General features: G+C 42.9%; 1 protein-coding gene across 1 annotated transcript in view; it reads right to left on the minus strand.

The window, feature by feature from the left end:
- FER1L6 (fer-1 like family member 6) overlaps positions 1-23,809 on the minus strand; it is a 402,024-nt gene that overhangs the window by 338,070 nt on the left and 40,145 nt on the right. The window lies entirely within an intron of this gene.

Below are 23,809 nucleotides of genomic sequence, written 5' to 3' on the forward strand. Positions count from 1 at the left end.
GGACCCCTGATGAAGGTTGTCCGAAACCGTGTTGGGTCCCTCGCTTGGTAAAAGGTTTTTAGATACGATTTATTTGTCACAATAAAATTTGCCTGCATCGTGTACAAGCCTGCAGTTTTGGTTTGTTTGCTCTGGTCTGTTTTTTTACTGCAGACGAAGTTGGACCCCTTGTTTTCTCTGGTTTTCTTGAAATCAGACACAGTCTTTGCCTCTACCACCTCTACTAGGAGACTATTCCAAGCATTTATCACCCTTTCTGTAAAAAAAAAAAAAAAGTATTTCTTTAGATTACTCCTGAACCTGTCACTCTTAGCTTCATCACATGACCTCTCACTCTGGAGTTTCCTTTCATTTGAAAGAGACATGCTTCATACATTTATGCCACATAGGTATTTAAAAAGATACAAAAAGGAGGCAAATGATGTCAATAAGGACTCTATGAGTGTGTCTATCAGCTAATCACTCCTAACAAACCAAACCACACAGGTACCAAATATCAATTGAAGAATAGGGACGCTCTCAGTGTGAGGTTGTTAGCAACGGGAGAACAAACTCCAGCGCTTCCACTTACAAAGACGGAGGTGAATTACCCCGCCTGCACACCATCATCGGACGTCCCTAGTGTGCAAAATCAACTGTGCAGAAATACTAACAATAAATAAATCACAACTGTGAACAAGTGAGAGAGTGAATCAAAACTGAAAACCCACTCATAGAGTCCTCCCCAGCCTAATCCCCAAGATACAAAATGAAACCACAGCCAACTTAGCTTTTAAAGCGAGCCAAATGAAGTCAATGAGCATTGCGGGAAACCAAGATAGTCATAGGATCAACCGGTTTCGGGTGAAACCCTTCATCAGGATCTTAAGGCTGGAGCAGAACCGGCTGGGAGGGAAGCAGTTAAAATTAGAGGCAGCATTCACGGCAGGGGGAAATGCCAAGTGGGCCAAGCCTGACCCACCAACCCCATCTAAAATCCCCCTTCCAAAGGAGACCTCAGAATTTGAGCAGCTGATAGATAAACTGAATAGTATAGCAGCCTTGCTCGAAGACAATACTTCAAAATTAAACCTGGTTCAAGAGGAGGTACATAGCTTGTCCCAATAATTAAAGGATGTGAAAATAAAACGGACCTCTTAGAATACAGGCTTACTTTCAGTTCAAACTGCACAAAAGGATATATCTCACATTTCCAAAGAACTCGAAGATGCAAACAATGGGAGCTGCAGATGTAACATCAGGATTTTGGGATTACTGGAGGGGGCAGAAGGAACAAATCCTATCTTTCTTGGAGGACCTGTTGCCACAGATTCTATCACTAACTTTTAAACATTCGTTTGAAATTGAGAGAGTTCATAGAGTTCCATTTAGAGCTCTTAATGGACAGAAAGCTCCTAGGCCTCTTAAATGTAAATTACTCAGATTTCAGCAGGCACTGGACATTTTGAATATGGCCAGACAGTTGAAAATGCTCAAATGGCAAGAAAACAAAATACATATTGTACCGGATTTTGCGAGGGCAACAGCAAATCAGAGAAGGGAAAACAATGAATGATCCGGCTTTCTCTGTCTCTTTGGATGCAGAGTAGGCCTCTGATCATGTGGAATGGACTTTCATGTATCAAGCGATGGATTGGTTTGGTATAGGCTCCAGATTTATTCAAATGATTCAAACCTTGTATAGTTCCTCTCAGCCAGGCTATATATTAATAATACATTTTCTGAACTTTTTTGTCTGAAAAGGGGAGTTAGACAAGGATGTCCCTCATCTCCTTTGCTTTTTGATATTGTTCTGGAACCCTTGTTGTTGGCTATACAGCAGGCAAAGGAGGTATAGGGGATTCCTTATGCAGGTCGGAAATATAAGATCTCTGCTTATGCAGATGATATCTTGCTTCATCTGAAAAATCCTGAATCTACCATTCCGCATTTACTGGAATTGATTGATAGATTTGGCAAATTTTCTGGATACAAAATAAATTGGAGCAAATCGGAGGTTCTTCCATTAAATGTACATTGTTCAAAAGGACTATTTGATCCATTCCCATTCCTTTGGAAGGAAGAGGGTATAAAATATTTAGGCATCATGATTCAAAATACATTGGAAGACACAATGAAAAATCTTTATTGCTGAAAGTCAAAGAAATGTGTGAGCATTGGAACCCATTATATCTCTCTTGGTGGGGGAGAGTCCAAACTGTCAAGATGATGATTTTGTTTGTAGTTTGCTACCAAATGAGTATGTTGCCAGTTTATTTTCAGGGGTCCTTTTATAAGAAATTGAATGGAATTCTCACTAACTTTATTTGGCTGGGTATAACAGCTAGAATAGCTTTAGTATCTTTGCAAAAACCAATTGTGATGGGTGGGGTAAATTTCTCAAATTTTTATAGATACCATCAAGCTTTCATACTGCATCAGGGTATGTAGGATCCTTCCTGAAGTCTTGGAGCATCTTCCGGACTGGCTTTACTTAGAAAGGCAACTTATGTCCCCATTATGGTTATGTCATATATCAAGTATCAAGTTACCCAGAATTTATAAGGACAAGAGCATTCTTTTTACCACCTGGAAAACCTTAAAATTTATTGATAATTTAACAACTATATCAGTACAACAATCCACGTGTCAATCCTTATGGTTGAACTCCAAGATTCAAATTGGTGAATCTAAGATCCTCTGGAAACATTGGCTGCAGGCAGGCATACGTAATTTAGATGATGCGTTATCAAATAGGAAAATGCTTGATTTTTCACAACTGCAACAATTATTTGGCATTGCAAAGTCTCAAACATATATAAGGGGTGCAGTTGAAGCAGGCCATTCAGAAGGGGTTTCGTGATTGGCGCAACTTAAAAAATCAGTATAGTTTGCCAGGCCTATGCTTCCAGACAGTTTTGCTAGGGCATCAAGCAGCCAAGTGGTATAAATTAATATCTGAATAAAAAACCTAAAACTTGGACTTGGAGGATGAGATGTATAGCATCAGCATCTATGAAACAAACATGTTTTTTTTGTTGCACAGAAGTTTTTGGACCCCTGTTAGAGTACAAAAGTTAGATAGTTCAAAATCTAATAGATGCTGGATCTGTCATCTAGACATATGGACACTGGATCATCTGTTGTTCTATTGTCCTTTGATACTCAACTTTTGGAAATCTATAAGGGGACATATTAATTTGATTCTGGAGACTGCAGTTCCGCAGTCGTATGAAGCGGTAATCTGTGGGACATTGTTATCTCCTACACCTCCACTAGATAGACATAAAAGCAGATTACTTGGTATAATGACTGGGGTAGCCATGAAAATGGTTACTAAAAATTGGAAGAATTTTGACAGATTAAATTTCACTTTTTTATTATGCTTGTGTTATAAATACGAGAAATTAATTCTGAACTAATGGGCAATAATAAGTTGTTTAAACTGACGTGGGGTCCATTGACCAATTTTATCAATCTTAATTAAATCATTTATTCCCTTATTTCCGGTTTGATTTGCACATCCATGGAAGAGGGGTAGGTGGGAGGGAGAGGGATATTATATTTGGATTTGTTTTTAATTACATGTATGTACTGTTGTATGATTTATTGAATACATTGGAATTAGGGTGCGTGGGAGGGGGTGAAAATGGTTTCTCGTATTTATTGATTGATGTAAGTGCTGTTTTTCAAATTAATAGTATGTATTCCTTTATGCACTGTTTTTAGACTGAAAAATTAATAAAGATATACAAAAACATAAAGTTTTCCAAAGTGTTGTCCGACAGAGGTGACATCCTGGTTGGTATTGCGATTCTTAATACAATATCTATGTAGGTTGATTCTGATCTTTGATATTTGGCTTGTTTCACCAATGTAACATGCCTCTGCACTTTTTGCCCTGAATGATTTATGCATTAGAAGATGAACATGTGAAGAATCCGTTTAAGCTGAATGTTTTTCCCCATATGAGTAACCGTGGGATCCTTTGGCATGTGCTTGCACAGTTTGCAGTTTGTCACACCACAAGTTTTAATAGTGATGACTACTTGCACTTAAGAGTACAAGATTTTCTTACTTGAATGCACTACCAAAGAACTTCAATGGTTGTCTAATATCAGATAAGTGCCATTAAGAATTGTTCTTTGGTACTGTTTATAAAATAAAAACAAAGGAAATAAGGTAATACCTTTTTTATTGGATTAACTCAATGCATTTATCCCCCGTTTACAAAACTGTACAAGAGGATTTTAGCGGCTGCTGGCGCATTGAATGCGCTGTGCTGCTCTGACGCTCATGGGAACTCTATGACCGCTACAGCAGCGCAGAGCATTCAGCGTGCTGGCCGGTGCTAAAAACCTCTTGTGCAGTTTTGTAAAAGGAGGGTCAGAAAAAATTATTCTCTATAACTGTTTTCCAATTCATTAAAAATACTCGATTCTTTTCCAAAAATTACACAGGCTAATTAAAAAAAAAAAATTATTGGTGTGTTGAGGTTTTTTTAACCTGTTCCTGGGATTATTTGGGACGCTGATTCAGAAAATTGCATTGGATAGACCACATCAGTTCTCGTTTCTTAGATATGGTTGAATTTATGCCTTTGGGATTATAGAGCAAAAAAAAGATTGGTCTCCAAGGGAATATATGCTGGTTGGAGGACAAAATGTAATCAAAGAACCTTTTGTAACACGAGATAGCTTTTGCCATCACTACATATAAAGCTAGGCCTGATGAAACAATTTGTAAAGGCTTTGAATAAAGATGGGTCACGCATTGAATACATCGCGTATGCTACCTGGACTTACAATAGAAAACCTACAGGCAGGAATTTTCGATGATCCACAGATCAGACAACTTATAAATGACCCACATTTCATAGCATCATTGAATGAAATTGAATTATTTGCCTGTTCTTCATTTGTTCTTGTTGTAAAAAAATACTTTCTTGGCAGACAACTGCACACAATTAGTAGAGGCTATGCTTTTTCATTTCAACAGGCTTTCTAGAGAACCTTGGTGACTTAAGTGAAGAGCAAGGTGAAATATTTCACCAAGACATAAAAACAATGGAAGCCAGATGCACACATGATGACAGACTATTGTTGGAATATTATGTGGGATTGTCCTGGGAGATATGATTCCGACGTTCAAATACTTGAAAGGTATTAACATAGAACAAAAACTTTTCCAGAGAAAGAAAATGGTAAAACCAGAGGACATAATTTGAGGTTGACGGGTGGTAGACTCAAGAGCAATGTAAGGAAACTTTACTTTACAGAGAGGGTGGTAGATGCTTGGAATGTGCTCCTGAGAGAGATGGTGGAGAGGAAAATGCTGACAGAATTCAAAAAGCGTGGGATAAACAGAGGATCTAGAATCAGAAAATAATAGTAAATATTGAAGAACTAAGGCCAGTATTAGGCAGATTTGCATAGTCTCTGTCTGTATATGGTCTTTGGTTGAGGATGGGCTAGGGAGGGCTTCAATGGCTGGGATGGTTAGATGGGCTGGAGTGAGCTTTAATGGAGACTTCAGTAGTTACAACCTACGCACAGTACTGGGCAGAGCTTTGGATTCTTGCCCAGAAATAGCTAAAAAAGAAAAAAAATTTAAATTGAATCAGGTTGGGCAGACTGGATGGACCATTCAGTTCTTTATCTGCCGTCATCTACTATGTTACTCTCGGAAGTCTTACAAAAGGAGCTTCTTGTTTGTCGAATGACTGGAAAGTTTGTATCATAAACTTGTGCTTTGGTATGAAATAAGTAGATTTTCATGTTGTACACTTTTCTTTTAATTTGTTTCCTTCATGCTTAAAAGATATTAATGCAAACACTACATTAAAATATCCTGGTTTTTTAATGGGCAAGCAGAGTGGTATATGGCACATGTTCTGTATCTCAAAAACTAGAGCTGATAGGAGAAAACTGGTGCCATTTTTGGAATCAGTAGGTCAAATATACCCAGAAACAGGTCTAACATTTGAAGCACCAACGTGAGTGTTGGCCACTGTTATCTTTTCAGGTTGCCCATGGATTTCCTAAACGAAGCACTTTCAATTTATTGTGTGTGTAAGTATAAGTCCTTTTGTTGCCTAAAGAAGTATTGCCCTTTGTTATGGTCACTTATCCTGCTCTTTTTCTTGCTTATGGTGGGTGCCTGATGTCTATAGTCTGTGATGCACATGCATCTGCCTAAGTTCCTTCAGAGCCTTCAGAGAATGACACAGGGACAAATTTTTTCCCATCCCAACGGAAACTCATTGTCCCATCACGGCGAGTTCTTTGCCTGTCCCTGCCTCATTCCTGCAAGCTCTGTCCTCATCTGCACAAGCCTCAAACACTTGCAAATCATAAGTGTTCAAGGTTTATGCAGTTAAGGCAGAGCTTACAAGAATGGGACAGGGACAGCAACATAACTCTATCTTAAATTAATAAAATAATCTAACTCCCCATTCTTTATTTTGTAAACTAGATTGCCTCATTTGCAGTATACCTCTTACTTCTGGTATTTGTGTTCATTACATGTTCCTCAAGAATAAAATTAAATGAATTACTAAGCCACTTATTTGTGTTCTCTCTCAGCAGTTTCATCATTAACAAATACGGTCTACATCAGGGGCGAGCAACTTCAGTAGGGTATTCAGGATTTCACCAATGAATTATGCACGAGAACTATTTGCACATAATGAAGACAGTGCATGCAAATAGATCTCGTGCATATTCACTGCAGAAATTCTGAAAGCCTGACTTGGCTGCAGCCCTCGAGGACTAAGATTGCTCACCCCTGGTCTACTTCCACAGTTAAAAGTCACAATCACTCGCTAAGCATTTCACAATTCTTGTAAAGTAGGTCGTCCTTCACGCTCCCTCTAGAGCAGGGATCTCAAAGTCCCTCCTTGAGGGCCGCAATCCAGTCGGGTTTTCAGGATTTCCCCAATGAATATGCATTGAAAGCAGTGCATGCACATAGATCTCATGCATATTCATTGGGGAAATCCTGAAAACCTGACTGGAATGCGGCCCTCAAGGAGAGACTTTGAGACCCCTGCTCTAGAGTTCTCAGATCTTCCTCCCAAAATTTACTCTTTGTCCCCTCTCTTAAGACATTCTGCACTTGCCGTACAACCTCTTTTGAAGTTACTGCTCCCCTTATCTGGAACTCTCAGCCCCCCCTATCATTGGGAGGAATCTAATTTAGATCAGTTTAAAGGAGCTTTAAATGTTTCCTATATAGAAATGCTTTTGCGCACTGATGCTAGTTTTCCTTCCTCGTATCTGTACAGGCAGCTCTGAATGAAACTCCTTACCCTCCCTTTTGCCCTTTTTCGCACTCCTTTCTTGAATTTATTGTTGCTAACCTTCTCCCTTTTGTCTCTCATTCGTCTGTTTTGTCCTTGCAATTAAGTTTTTTGTTGAGTATTTTAAACGTTAATGCCCCTTTATTTGAATATATTATTGTGCAATCGCCTAGAATTATGTTAGGCAAGCAATCAGATTTTTATTAAACTTGAACTTGAAACTTGTCAAATTTTCCTACTTAAATAACTGATGATGTTAAATAATGTTTTTTCTCTCACAATCACACTTGGTTAGGGCTGGGGATCTGGGTTCATTTCCCACCGCTGCTCTTTAGGACCCTGGGCAAGCCTCCACTGCCCTGGGTACAGAACTTAGATTGTGAGTCCGCTAGGGACAGGAAGAAAAGTACTTGCATAGAGTATATGTAAACAGTGGCATAGCACGGGTGTGAGATGCCTGGGATATTGGTGTCCCTCCCATGCCCTCATCTCCACCCCCCACGTGCCACATGCACCCCTTCCTTCCCCGATCCTGCCTGCCGCGCGTTGCTCCTCCCTTCCCCTGTACCTCCAGTTGAAGTTGTTGCTCGCAGCGGTCAAAAACGTGCTTCTTGTGACCCCGTTGTCTCTCCCTCTGATGTCAGTGGCAGAGCTGACGGGGTCGCAAAGAGCACGTTGTTGACCGCCGCGAGCAACAATTTCAACTAAAGGTATGGGGGAAGGGGGGTGCGCAGGTGGAGGGGAAGAATGGGAAGAGGCGGGAGGGCAGAGAGGAGGAGGTGTGTTGGCGCCCCCATCAACATGGCACCCGGAGCGGACTGCACCCCTTGCCTCCCCCTTACCATGCAACTGTATGTGAACCACTTTGTACACACAGAAAGGTGGTATATCAAGTCCATGAACCTTTATCCTTCTCCCTCTCTCCAGACTTTTTAATTAAAATTCAGTCTGAATTTGGTTGTCCTCCCTGGGTAAAAACAGAATCACTCCTTTCACTCTCAGTGTCTCTCACTTATATGGATCCAATGCTCTAAAGAAAGGTATTTCCTCTTAATAATAATAATAATAATAATAATAACTTTATTGTTTCTATACCGCCATAATCTTGCGACTTCTAGACGGTTCGCAGTGAAGAGAACAGCATCTCTCCCCTTATTACAGAAGTATGTTGGGCCAAAATAATTTTCCATTTCTTAATACCGCTTCTTCAATAGCCATGAAATTTTCCTAATTCACTTAAAGCTATTTCTATAAGCACTCTCTCTTTGCAATAAGTTACTCTCACACTTCTATTCTCTCTTTTCAGACCATTACCCCTTATCTGTGACAGACACACACACAAAAAAAATACACCCAGTCTGATTCTGTAGTCACCGTTGAAATCTTCAAGTTCTGCAACTCACATTTCCTAGGAGAATGTGATATCCTCCCTCCCATTTGGTAATCTCCTTGGAGATTCCATGGAGACACCAATCAGACATCAAACAGTAGCTTGGATTTTGGTTTGGTTCTCTAAAGTGATTTCAAACCAACTCTGAACTATAGTAGACCTTTTTCAATTAAATTTTATGCTATTTCAGACATTTATCAATAGCAAGTATTCATGAATTTCAATCTTCATAAACCGTCTAAGTACTGGTAATGACTCTGTCCCGCTTATCCAAGTTTAAAACACCTTTCCTTCACTCCAGAACCTTAAATCCCTCAATATACTTTAATGTCCCACAAAATCATTTTAAAACCACTCATATCCACACATTTACCCACAAATTACTACCCCAAATTCCTCAGTAGCACATTCCCCTAGATCTCCGAACCTATTATGGGTTCTGCCTCTTTAAGGTTCCATTTTATGTCACCCTTGAGGCTCTGGTTTTGCTTCACTGGGTTCCCCTGTGTCCTATCAGATGATCCCATGTCACTAGTGCTACACTGTACACCAAACATTTACTTTTGCTGCTGGGCCACTGAAGAAAGCGTCTCTTCATGGTGATTAAAAGGAAAAGGTAGGGCAGAGTGGTTAACCTATTGTCCAGTTATTTAAACTTGAAAAGATGAGGAAGGCCATAACTCAGAGTTGTCTGACTGGATGGTTAGAAGTGAAAGTTTTTTCTAGAGAAACTGAGTCTAAGAACATTTATCAAGACTCACTGATTAAAGATAACGCAGAGCCTTGGAGGATTTATAGATTTATTTTCCATCTAAAGACAAACTACCGCTTATATGCAACATAATTTTCAGTAGTTGTTTTTGCTCTGACAGAGAAACTAGGGAATGCCAGCAGAAAAATAATCTTCACTTAATTAACTTTCCTAAAGCCTTATCTCGCTCTCTCAGATGATTAGACATTATGGGCCTGATTTTACACATAACAGAGTGGTTATGTGTAAAAACCTATTTGGGGAAAGTAACATAGGCACCCATGTGCCCTCCTTTTTCCCTTTCTGTCCTGGGAAAGCCAGCTAGGAGGTTGGTACTAATCAAAATTTCAGAGTGGAAGAGTAGCCTAATGGCTAGTGCAGAAACATTTGATCTTTGTGAACAAGAAGAAAGACCTGGCGAAGCTTGAAGAATGGTCTGAAATTTGGTAGCTAAAATTTAATGCTAACAAATGCAAGGTATTGCATTTGGGCTGCAAAAACCCGAAGGAATGATACAGTTTAGGGGGTGAAGAACATAAGTGCACGACAGAAGAGCGGGACTTGGGTGTGATTGTATGTGATGATCTTAAGGTGGCCAAACAAGTTGAAAAGGTGACGGCGAAAGCTAGAAGAATGTTAGGGTGCATAGGGAGAGGTATGGCCAGTAGGGAAAAGGAGGTATTGATTCCCCTGTATAAAACTCTGGTGAGACCTCACCTTCAAAAAGATATAAAAAGGATGGAGTTGGTCCAGAGGAAGGCTACTAAAATGGTGTGCGGTCTTTGTCATAAAGCATATGGGGACAGACTTAAAGATCTCAATATGTATACTTTGGAGGAAAGGCAGGAGATGAGAGATATAGAGATGAGGCATAAAAGCGTACGAGTCACGTCTCATTTGAAAGGAAGCTCTGGAATAAGAGGGCATAGGATGAAGTTAAGTGTCTGAGCCAATCAGGGCCTCAAGCCCCTACCTGTGCATCACATGATGTGCCGGGATGGGGCCTACTGCCCAGTGGCATAGTGACCAGAGGACCAGGTGGTATCTTTGGTACCTCCTGCTCCTAACAGAAAGGTACGGGCACCGGAGCGGGGAGAGGCACTGCGGTGGCAGGAGGGAGTGGGCATCCCTCCTGACGTTTTTTTTCAGGGGAGTGGGCGCCTGTGTGGCAGGAGGGAGTGAGCATCCCTCCTGATGTTTTTTTCAGGAGAGCAGGCAGGCAGGAGCCTTTGTGGAAGGAGGGAGTGGGCATCCCTCCTGCTGTTTTGTTGGGGGGGGAGCAGGCGGGTGGGAGCCTTCATGGCAGGAGGGAGTGGGCATCCCTTCTGCCATTTTTGGGAGTTCGGAGGGAGAACGGTGCCTTGGGGGGGGTGCACATGCAATTTTCAAGAGTCGCGTTGGAGGGCTATTGGCAGCAGTGGGGGGATTTTTTTATTTTTCTTTGTTATGGGGCAGATATTTTGCATGTGTAATACATGCAAAATATCTGTGCCATGGAAAAAAATGAAAAAAAAAACCCCAAACAGGCAGACCTGTCGGTAACACAGTTACCAACAGGTCTACAGCAATTGGGTTTTAGGATCATAAGAACTTAAGAATAGCCTTACTGGTTCATACCAATGGTCCATCAAGCCCAGTAGCCCGTTCTCATGGTGGCCAATCCAGGTCACCAGTACCTGGCCAAAACCCAAGGTGTAGCAACATTCCTTGCTACCGATCCAGGGCAAGCAGTGGCTTCCCCCATGTCAGTGCCGCCATCAGGGCAGTACTACCAGTCCTGCATTCAGGGGCCCGGAGCTGACAGGGGGCCTGGGCCAGTAGCGTACCTAGGGGGGGGGACGGTGCGCCCTGGGTGCACGCCCCAAGGGGGTGAACAGGAGAGAGAGCTGAACTGGGACGATGGGGGACCCGCGGGGTTAAATATAACTCGAGCCGCGAGGCTCGTCTTCTACTCCGACTGCCCTGCAGCTCACACAGCCGATTGGAAGTCTTCCCCGACGTCAGCGCTGACGTCGGAGGGAGGGCTTAAGCAAAGCCCGCCCTCTGACGTCAGCGCTGAAGTCGGGGAAGACTTCTGGTCGGCTATGTGTGCGCGGCGGGACAGGCAGGAAATAGAAGACGAGCCTACGTGGCTCGAGCTACATTTTGCTGAGAAAGTTGCTAAGATGGGCTGGAAAGCAAACGGGGAACACAAAAGGGGGAGGGAGTGCGTTTTGGACACAAGGCATGAACTTGGGAGAGAGGAAGGGAGGGAAAGAGATGCTGAGGTGGGGGAGGGAATGCATTTTTGGACACAGAAAGCATGAACTTGGGAGAGAGGAAGGGAGGGAAAGAGATGCTGAGGTGGGGGATGGAATGGGTTTTTGGACACAGAAGGCATGGACTTGGGAGAGAGGAAGGGAGGGAAAGAGATGCTGAGGTGGGGGAGGGAATGCATTTTTGGACACAGAAGGCATGGACTTGGGAGAGAGGAAGGGAGGGAAAGAAATGCTGAGGTGGGGGAGGGAATGTGTTTTTGAACACAGAAGGCAAGGACTTGGGAGAGAGGAAGGGAGGGAAAGAGATGGTTGTGTACACGGGGAATAGAAGAAAGGAGAATTTTTGGTCATAGGGAGGGAGTGAGGTATAGACAGTGGCATACCAAGGTGAGAGTGGGGGCAATCTGCCCCGGGTTTACGCCCCAAGGGGGTGCACAGCTGGCCACCCTCCAGTGTTCTCCCTAGGCTGGCAAACTGCGTCTCTTTAGCCACTTGAGTGCCACCGCCGCCATTGGAAACAGGCCGGTGCCAAGTTCTCCCTGCTTTTCCCTGTGGGGCCGACCAACTCTCGCCACCCGCGTCAATTCTGACGTCGGAGAGGACGTTCTGGGCCAGCCAATCGCTGCCTGGCTGGTCCAGAACGTCCTCTCCGACGTTAGAATTGACGTCAAGTGGCGAGAGTTGGTCGGCCCCGCGGGGAAGAGAAGCAGGGCGAACTCGGCGCCGGCCTGTTCCCGATAGCGCCAGTGGCAGCCTATTCCCCAGTGGCGGTGGCAGCATTTTCCCAATGGTGGTGGCATAGGGGAGGGCAAGGAGAAAGAAAGAAAGGGGGGGACAGGGAGCCAGAAAAAAAAAAAAGAAAGGGGGCTGGGTGAAACAAAGAAAAATGGGGCACGGAAAGAGAGAGAAAGACAGACATACAGAATGAAAGGGGTATGGAGAGAGAGAAAAAGAAAGAAGGGGGCAGGGTGAAACAAAGAAAAAGTTTGGGGAGGGAATGAGGTCTGGAAGAGAGGAAGCATACAGGAGGCTGAAAGAAGGGAAGAAATATTGGATGCACAGTCAGAAGAATAAAGTGCAACCAGAGACTGATGAAATTACCAAAGGTAGGAAAATGATTTTATTTTCAATTTAGTGATCAAAATGGGTCCGTTTTGAGAATTTATATATGCTGTCTATATTTTGCACTATGGCCCCCTTTTACTAAACCGCAATAGCGTTTTTTAGCGCAGGGAGCCTATGAGCTTCAAGAGCAGCGTGGGGCATTCAGCGCAGGTCCCTGCGCTAAAAACCGCTATCGCGGTTTAGTAAAAAGGGAGAGGGAATATTTGTCTATTTTTGTATAGTTGTTACTGAGGTGACATTGCATAAAGTCATCTGCCTTGACCTCTTTGAAAACCCGCGGAATATAAATGATAATTAACATTTTCTCTGCGTACAGCGTGCTTTGTGTTTTTAAAATTTTATTGTTGGTAGATCATTTTGACTTGGCCACAAAGGTAAGGGGGAGGGAGGGGAGCTGCTGAAAGAGTCTACCTTGACGTGGTTGCAGGCTTACAAATCTTTTGGTCAAAGAGTGTGCTACAGAGAAAAGTATGTGTGTATTCGGCCCATGGAAGAAGGGGGGGGGGGTCAGGGGGGGGAAGGGGTGCATGGGGGGCCCAATAGGATTGCTCAGTAAGGGGCCCAGAAATTTCTGATGGCGGCCCTGCCCCATGTCTTTCTCAATAACAGCCTATAGACTTTTCCTCCAGGAACTTGTCCAAACCTTTCTTAAAACCAGCTACACTATCCGCTCTTTCCACATCCTCTGACAACACTTTCCAGAGCTTAACTATTCTTTGAGTAAAAAAATATTTCTTCCTATTGGTTTTAAAAGTATTTCCCTGTAATGTCATCGAGTGTCCCCTAGTCTTTGTAATTTTTGACGGAGTGAAAAATCGATCCACTTGTACCCGTTCTACTCCACTCAGGATTCCGTAGACTTCAATCCTATCTTCCCTCAGCCATTTCTCTTCCAAGCTGAAGAGCCCTTTTTAGTCTTTCCTCATACGAGAGGAGTTCCATCCCCTTTCCCATCGTGGTCGCTGAAGGTGCTTTTCTTCTATTTTTATGCAGGGTGCACTTTTATTTCCCTCTTTTCATTGCTGGCCTCTCAAACAAGTGGGTCATTTTTACATTCAGTTCTATAATACATAACACAGTGACTCATGCTAACCCTTGGCCTATGTAACAAATAAGGGTGTTTTAGTGATAATGCTATCTGTATACTTAGTAAAACTGAATTTTTCAAAAAGAACAAAGACCTAGATCGCTTAATCTCTAGATCTGGCAATCTCTAGGAAACAAATGCAGAGACTACAACTTATACAAAATGCAGCAGTCAGGTTGATCTTCGGGTTGAAGAAGTCCGATCACATAACCCCTTCCTACCGACTCCTGCACTGGCTGCCAATGGAGGCTCGCACGAAGTTCAAGCTAGGATGTCTCTGCTTTAAGGTATTATCAGGTCTAGCCCCTAAATATATAATAGACCTCTTCTCATTCCCAACTAACAGACATGAGAGAAGCACACACCTGAAATTCGTTTCCCCCCCGGCTAGAGGATGCAGATATAAGAGACACCATCAACAACTTCTATCGTACCAAGCAGCCTTATGGGGCAAAGACCTAGGAAAACTAATCACACACTCAAACAACTATAGCGAATTTAGGAAACACCTAAAAACATACCTGTTCTTGAATTACATAGGTAACGAATAAGGTCAATAGCCCCCTTCGTAATTCCACCCACATCTGATCTTGCAAACTGTTAACCTCTAATCTCTAAACTATGAATGTTCCAATCAATTTATGAAACTTTTCTAACTCATTGTAAATAGCACGGAACTTCCCGTTCCGGCAGTATATAAACTGTTGTTATTATTAATGTTGTTAATATCAGATGTTCACTGTTATACTCTGTAATTCGCTGTCTGTACAGTTTCACCTCATTGTAAACCGCCTAGAAGTCGCAAGATTATTGGCGGTATATAAGAATAAAGTTATTATTATTATTATTATTAATGCTGGAACACTGTTATAAATCTATTTTAGGTCATTGAATTACCACTTAAAGCAAACAAATCCAGTTAAGCCCCAGGTGACCAGCGGCTATATCTCCAGTCAACAGCTTCTGTGTCTGACTTTGAAAGCAAAGGGCCATTTTTTTGACCAGGGAAAACAGCCTCTGATTTCAGCCCTATTGAAGCAGTAGAAGGCGCACAACTGGGGAACCATTGGATCGATTTTCTATTATGCAATTCTAAAAGATATGAAAAATGGATGCAGTTTTAGCAATTTATTTTCAGCACTTATATTCCAAACTACCCTATACAGAACTCATGGAGGATTACAGAATTTGTTAATACAAAGAAATATAAGAGAAATAAAACAATAAATTGTGAAAAATCCCTGCCCTCTTTTGAGTTGCACCCTATAAGATTTATAGAATAGCACATAGCAAGTAGTGTGTGCAAATCCAAATTGTTGCCAATTAACTTCAATTGATTGCTACTACCAATTATCTACAGGAATTGGTTCATTAGCCAATTATGTGCAGGTAAGTTTGCACACCATTTAGACAAGCCTCCCCTTCGTCACTTGAATGCATCTTTATAGAATAGCACTCAACTATCATGCTAGAATTTACACAAATAGGTGTACACTTATCCACGAAAGTGCCAGAATTCTGTAAATTCACGCGTGCACGTGGTACATAAATATGGTCTCCTGGTTCTAGAATTGCCCTTAAAGGGGCAGGGGGGAGGGAAGAGAAACCCATAGATGCAACAGGTAGGCACAAATCCCCAAATTCTATAAAGTCCGCCCAAAGTTAGGCACCCACATTGGCGCATCTGGCCGATGTGGGCGCCTCACTGAATTGATTAATAGGTAAATCGGTGCTGCTAATTGGCACTTAACACCTCGCAATTGCCGTCAATTGGACTTAATTGAAAGTTTGGCGCCTAACCCCCAAAAATGTGATTCTATAAAAAGTAGGTGCCTAGTCCAAAGCACCTACCTAAAAGTGGGTGTGGTTGGGGGGGGCAGATCGTGGGTGTGTTTTCAAGTTAGGCGCCTATTTTGATTTAAGCACCACTGTGCGTCTAACTTAGGAACAGGTGTTTAGACCAAGAAAACACTGGCCTAAATATAGTGTGCCGAAATGTTAGGACACCTAGCAATGCCTAAGGCCGCTTAGGCAGAGCTAGGCATGATTCTATATAGTGTGCCTACCTTTTATAGAATCTTGCCTAGTGCCACAATAGTTGGCACCATTTTTTTAGGTGACGTGTATACAATAGGACCTAAGAGGGAGGCTGGATAGATCACACGATTCTTGTCTGCCAACGTCTCCTCTATGCAGTGGCATAGTAAAGGGGGAGGGGAGGGGCGCGGTTTGCCCTGGGCGTGTTCTTCCTAAGGGTGCGGAGGCACTCCTTCCCTCTGTCCCACCCCCCCACCCCCTCCCCATTCCTCACGCTTCTGCTTGCCGCCCCCGCCCCCATATCTTCCCCGTACCGTTTTTGTTTGTTTTTTTTCTTCCCCGGTGCAAGGTTGCTGCTTGCGTCGGCATCAGCGCTCCCTCTGACGTTACTTCCGGGACCTGCGCCTAGGGAGTGGTCAAAGGGTGAGCCGACACCCACGTGGACAGCATGCTGCTCACATCGGAGAAATTAAAAAGGTTACGGGAAAAGGGAAGGGGGCGTACGTGCCGCGGAAGGGGGGTGGGGGAAGAGGGGGAGGCGCCGCCGCCCTTACTACACCACTGACTCTATGTTTAAATACAAGCAACAACTGTGATAATTTTTAAAAAAAAATTATCCTAGTAAGATGCTGGATTGAAGATCTTTCTGTTCTCTTCTTTACAACCTAGTAATTGAACTTTAGCTTTTTAGATAACATTGCAATTTATTTTGTTTTTAGGAAGGAGGAAATTAATGAAAAAAAAAGCCTTTGAATCTATTATAAAGTGTCCCTCGGGCAGTCAGATAATGTGCCAATTAAACTGTCAAGAAATATTGTAAGAAAAAAAAAAAATTACTGCGAAGCCCATTAGGTTTGTGAGCATTATCAAAAGGACCAGGTGATAAGGCCGGGGTCACTAGACTTATGCCTGTTTCATGCCAATGTATAATGCATCTGCCTTCTTATCTGAGTAATACAAGGTCCAATTAAAGCAGCAGAAGTAGCAAAATGAATTTGTAGACAAGTCACAGGGTTGTTAAAACAAATGCAATTACGGTATTCGGACAGTCTTATTTTGATCTGAATTTTAATTCACTCCCCTGATGAATTCAAAGTAGTTTTGCTTTTTTTTTTAAAGTTTTTAAAGTTTTTTAAAGATTCTTCCATCCTTATAGGGATATGGGAAGGGGGGGAAGGAATTTTCAAAGGGTCTCTTTTACTGCAAACTGTATGGGTAGTTTTACTTCACCTCAGTTTTCAAAGGGAAACTATACAGGAGATTACCCTTTGAAAATTCAGGTAAAGATGCACATTAGAATAGCTTATGTACTGTGTAGAGAATGGCACGGGAATAAATATTTCTCCATCCCCACAGGAACTCAATCTCCCCGTCCCATCCCCATAAGTTTTGTCACTGTCCCTATCCCTGCCCCATTCCTGTAAGCTCTGCCTTAACCACACAAGCCTCGAACACTTATGATTTTAAAGTGTTCGAGGCTTGTGAAGATGAGGACGGAGCTTAGGCCTTGGTGGAATGAGGCATTATGACATCACGATCTGAGCTCTAGAATGTTGCTACTTAGGATTTTAAAGTGTTTGAGGCTTGTGCAGTTGAAGACGGAGCTTAGGCATTGATGGAATGAAGCATTATGACATCACATTCTGAGCTCTAGAATGTTGTTACTTATGCTTTTAAAGTGTTTGAGGCTTGTGCAGATGACAGAGCTTAGGCATTGGTGGAATGAGGCATTATGACATCACAATCTGAGCTCTAGAATGTTGTTACTTATGCTTTTAAAGTGTTTGAGGCTTGTGCAGATGACAGAGCTTAGGCATTGGTGAAATGAGGCATTATGACATCACATTCTGAGCTCTAGAATGTTGTTACTTATGCTTTTAAAGGGTTTGAGGCTTGTGCAGATGAGGACAGAGCTTAGGCATTGGTGAAATGAGGCATTATGACATCACAATCTGAGCTCTAGAATTTTCCTACTTATGACAGGCACGTGGGATCTCTTAGGGAGCAGAGGAGATAGTGGATGCAGCGGTTGGGCAGACTGGATGGCCATGTGGGTTTTATCTGCCGTCATATTTCTATATTTCCTAAAACAAAAGCCCATAAGCCATTATTAAAATGGACTTGGGAAAATTCACTGTTTATTTCAAGGTTAAGCAGTACAAATTCTGTTTTACTTTTTTGGCATCTTGTCAGGCACTTTGAACTCGATTGGCCACCGTTGGAAAAAGGATATTGGGCTTGATGGACCTTTGGTTTGTCCCAGTATGGCAGGGTGTCCGGTCAAAAGCGCGCCGGGACAAAGGCGCGCCCAGGCAATTGAGCGCAGCGTGCGCCGCCACACCGCTCTAAATTACTGTTTTTAGTGCTCCGACAGGGGTGTGTGGGGGGGAACCCCCCACTTTACTTAATAGACATCGCGCCGCGTTGTGGGGGGTTATAACCCCCCACATTTTACTGAAAACTTCACTTTTTCCCTGTTTTTAGGGAAAAAGTTCAGTTTACAGTAAAATGTGGAGGGTTACAACCCCCCTAACCCCCCATAACGCCGGCGCAATGTCTATTAAGTAAAGTGGGGGGGTTCCCCAACAAAACCCCCTGTTGGAGCACCTAAAAACTGTAATTTAGAGCGGCGCAGCGGCGTGCGCTGCGCTCAATTGTCGGCACGCACTTTTGTCTTTCGCGCCGTTGTCTATGAACCGTATGGCAGTGCTTATGTACTTTTGTTAAGTGGCTAATTTTATAAAGCATTTTCTCTACACGGAAAGTGTGCAAGATGATCTGTTTTGCAGGGAGAAAATAGATTAAGAATTGGCCTACCCTTCCACATGAAGTGCAATTTTATAACTTGGCACCTTTCCCTACAGGTAAACATCAAAAATTAATCTTCATCGTTAAACTTGCACAAGCTTTCCGACCAGTGGAAGACATGATTGAGAATCCACCAGTACATACAGAAAAGCAAACTGAATCTGCAAAACAAGAGTGAAAACTATTTGAATAATTAGATCAGCAAACATGTGGTGGATAGCGTTAAAGCCGGGAACCATAAGTCAATGCAACTCAGAGACATGAGTGGCTACAAAGAGGTGAACTGAAACCAAAGGATGAGAAATTGATTGTCTCAAGAGCATGGCTTGAACATACCGTGCAAGCTGGTGGGTTGTGGAATGCCATATTGGTTCCTAGATCTTTTAAATAATATAATGTATAAGTAATGGACCTTGTTTTGGTTTTGTTCTATGATACTTGATAAAAATATTGTCAAGAAAAGGAAACAGGGAAAATAGACATATATAGATTCTGCTAGAAACAGTTACTCATCTCTTAGCTAAAGTCTTAGCTGTGGAAAAGGCCTTTTATAAAACTGAATAGTAGATAAAATTGCTAAAAAAAAGTCTTCGGAACAAGGACTATTGGATGTATCGGAGCTATTGGAAAAATCTGATAAAGAGGCTATAGAACCAAGTACTTTGATTGTAACAGTAGCTCTCTCTATTGATAAAGTTTGGTTGTTAAAACTATTCTTTAAAAATAGACAGAAAGAATTTATGTGTTGTAAATTGCAGATATTTCCTGATTTATCACAAGAGACCCAAAAGCGTCGCCGTGAATTTCTTATGTTGGAAGCCAGGTGTCACATCTTTAGGTGCTACTTTTTATTTACGACATCCTTGTAAGTGTATAGCGCATCACCGATCAGTTAAGTATGTTTTCTTTGAGCCTAATCAGTTGACCTCTTTCTTAGCGCTCTCCCGATTGGAGGCAGAAAAAATCATAAGCCCTAAGATTGATTAATCCCAGCAATCAGCCCTCTAGCTAACTTTAAATGAAAGAGTGTACATTTTGTTCAATTCTTTTCTTTTGTTTTCGCTACGAAATCTTGGATCCAAAATTTGAGAACTTGAGCATTTTAGTTATAAATGATCTTAATGTTATTGGAATATTTCTTGCTTTATATAGAATTACTAATTTTGCTTTCTGTACAAGTTTATTCTTGATTATATGATTTGAAAATCAATAAATATATTTAATAATAAAACTGAATAGTAATATATGCATGTATACTTATTCTTACCAATCAGATTGAGCGTATTATATGCATTTGGGAGGAATTTCCTTGCTAAACTAGTGTTCTGCAAAGGGCATTCTTTGAAGAATGCTCTTTCCACAATCATAGAAACATAGAAACATAGAAATAGACGGCAGATAAGGGCCCACGGCCCATCTAGTCTGCCCACCTTAATGTCCCTCCCCTACCTTTGCCCTGTGAATAGATCCCATGTGCCGATCCCATTTGGCCTTAAAATCAGGCACGCTGCTGGCCTCAATCACCTGTAGTGGAAGACTATTCCAGCGATCAACCACTCTTTCAGTGAAAAAGAATTTCCTGGTGTCACCTCGTAGTATCCCGCCCCTGATTTTCAACGGATGCCCTCTTGTTGTCGTGGGACCCTTAAAAAAGAAGATATCTTCCTCCGCCTTGATGCGGCCTGTAAGATACTTGAACGTCTCGATCATGTCCCCCCTCTCTCTGCGCTCCTCGAGCGAGTATAGCTGTAATTTGTCAAGCTGTTTTTCGTATGGTAGATCCTTGAGTCCCGAGACCATCCGGGTGGCCATTCTTTGCACCGACTCCAGTCTCAGCACATCCTTGCGATAATGCGGCCTCCAGAATTGCACACAGTATTCCAGGTGGGGCCTCACCATGGATCTATACAATGGCATAATGACTTCCGCCTTACGACTGACGAAACCCCTTCGTATGCAGCCCATGATTTGTCTTGCCTTGGACAAAGCCTGCTCCACTTGATTGGCAGACTTCATGTCCTCACTGACGATTACCCCCAAGTCTCGTTCTGCTACCGTTTTTGCTAGGATCTCGCCATTAAGGGTATAAGACTTGCATGGATTCTGGCTGCCCAGGTGCATAACTTTGCATTTTTTGGCATTGAAGTTGAGTTGCCATGTCCTAGACCATCGCTCCAGTAGGAGTAGGTCGTGCATCATGTTGTCGGGCACTGAATCTTCGTCTGTTGTGCATTTGCCCATTACATTACTCAGTTTGGCGTCATCGGCGAATAATGTTATTTTACCTCGAAGCCCTTCTGCCAAGTCTCTTATAAAGATGTTGAATAGGATTGGGCCCAAGACTGAGCCCTGTGGTACTCCACTAATCACCTCCGTCATTTCGGAGGGGGTGCCGTTCACCACCACCCTTTGGAGCCTACCTCCAAGCCAGCTCCCAACCCATTTCGTCAATGTGTTACCTAATCCTATAGAACTCATCTTGCTCAGTAACCTGCGGTGTGGTACGCTATCGAATGCTTTGCTAAAGTCCAGGTACACGATGTCCAGGGACTCCCCAATATCCAGCTTCCCCGTTACCCAGTCAAAGAAGCTGATCAGGTTGGATTGGCAGGATCTCCCCTTAGTAAATCCATGTTGTCGGGGATCCCGTAGATTCTCCTCATCCAGGATCTTATCTAATTGGTGTTTGATTAGAGTTTCCATTAGTTTGCTCACTATCGATGTTAGACTCACTGGTCTGTAGTTTGCTGTCTCCATCTTTGAGCCTTTCTTGTGGAGTGGAATGACGTTAGCCGTCCTCCAGTCCAACGGGACGCTACCTGTACTAAGGGAGAGGTTGAAGAGCGCGGACAGTGGCTCCGCCAAGACATCACTCAGCTCCCTAAGCACCCTGGGGTGCAGGTTGTCCGGCCCCATTGCTTTGTTAACCTTGAGCTTTGACAGCTCACCGTAGACACTGCTGGGCGTAAACTCAAAGTTACTAAACGGGTCAACTGAGCCAATCCTTGTCTGTAGCTGAGGGTCGAGCCCTGGCGCTTCTCGGGTGAAGACTGAGCAGAAGTATTCATTTAATAGTTGGGCTTTTTCCGAATCCTTTTCCACATAGTCTCCGTCTGGTTTCCTAAGACGTACAATCCCGCCTGAGTTTTTTCTTCTATCACTGATATACCTGAAGAAGGATTTATCTCCCTTCTGGATGTTCTTTGCTAGAAACTCCTCCATGAGGAATTTAGCCTCCCTGACTGCTGTTTTGACGGCTTTTGATTTGGCCAGGTAGTCTGCTCTAGAGTCCTGCTTCCCTGATTGTTTGTAAGAGATGAATGCTTTTTTCTTCTCCTTGATCAGGTCTGAGATCTCCGCAGTAAACCACTGTGGCTTATTGTTCCTTCGCCGTTTACTTACTGATTTTACAAAGCGGTCAGAGCCACTGTTAAATATGTTGGGGCCCAGGGCAGAAATTAAGGAGGGAGGGCCTCTCAATTCCTCTCTTCCTGCTCCCTCCCCCAATTGCCCTCCCTCCCCCAATTGCCCTCCCATCCAGCATCTCTCTCTTCTTCCTCCTTCCATCCCATCCCATCACCCCCGGGTCCACCAAATGCCATCCCATCCAGCACACCTCCCTTCATTTTAAAATGACCTGCTCTAGAGGGCCCCAATGGGCTGGAATGTCTTTCCCTTCTCCCCGCCCGGTTCCGAAGACCCCTCACCTGTAAAAATGCAAGTAGGTTGCCGGCATGGCTGCAATTCTCTAATGCATATCCTCCTCGGTAAGGTTCCTCTGCTGTGGTTCACCCAAGTGGAAACAGGAAGTTGTGTCAAAGGGGGCAGACCATGACTAAGGAACAACGCTGAGGAAGCTGCAGGCAGCGCTAGAGAATCACTGCTGCCCTGACAACTCCCTTGAATTTTTACAGGTTAGGGGGGAGGGGCTTCGGAACCATGTGGGGAGAACAGAAGGACATTTCCGGCCCATGGGGGTCCCCTAGAGCTGTGAATCCTAGGGCAGCTGCCTTGTTTGTTCCCCCTCATCAATGCCAGCTCTGTCCACAATACTAGCTTAGCACGGATCTCTTGCTTAATTTTGGGTACAGGCACTTATGCCTGCTGAAACCTGGTATAAATGCAGGCACACAAATGACCCTATTCTATAACATTGAGACTAAATTCTGGGGATGCCCCTTAGCTGCCCATGCCTCTCCAATGGCCACTCCCCCTTTGGAGTCACAAGCCATAAAATTTAAGTTCACATGTTATAGAATAGGGCACAGGGCAGATCCACAAATAACTCCAAATGAAAACCAATGAGTATCAATTATTGATTGTTAATAGCTCATTGACTAATTTGTGTACGTGCAGTTCTTAGATCTGTGCCCAAATTTGCATGCCAGACTGGGCTACCTATATAGAATATGGGGACCACAAATAAGTATCATCAGGGGTATAGCTTGGGTGGAACAGGGGTAGAACAGCATTTTATATATCTCAAATGGGAAGAAGGAAGGTACTCATGGTATTAAGCCTTTTTCAGGGATTTCTTGAAGAGTATAGTTTTTATTTCTTTTCTGAACATTTTGTAGTCTGGGGTAGTCTGGAGATTTGGTTATCTAGTTTTGCTGCTTGAATGGCTAGGAGGCCATCGTATAATTTTTTCCGTTTAACTTCTTTGATTAGGGGGGTGTGAATGGGTTGTGTGTTTTTCTATGTCTGGTTGAGGTAGTTTGGATGAGGCGGTTGTTCAGGTAGGTTGGGCTTTCTCCATTTATAGTTTTAAATAGTATACAGTAGAATTTAAATAGTATTCTTTCCTGGATTGGAAGCCAGGGTGAGTTGAGGTATGCCTCTGTAATATGGTCGTGTTTCCTCAATGAGTAGACGAGTCTCAGAGCTGTATTTTGAATTGTTTGTAATTGTTTAGTCATTGTTGCAGGGCAGGGGAGGTACACTCTCTCGTGATCTCAAGGCTAGATTATTGTAATGCATTATACAAAGATATTTTACAAAAAGAACTTAGACACCTGCAAATAGTACAAAATACCGCAATAAAATTTATTTCAAAAGCAAGGAAATTCGATCA

This window comes from Geotrypetes seraphini, chromosome 2 (assembly GCF_902459505.1).
Source record: "Geotrypetes seraphini chromosome 2, aGeoSer1.1, whole genome shotgun sequence".
Taxonomy (NCBI): Eukaryota; Metazoa; Chordata; class Amphibia; order Gymnophiona; family Dermophiidae; genus Geotrypetes; species Geotrypetes seraphini.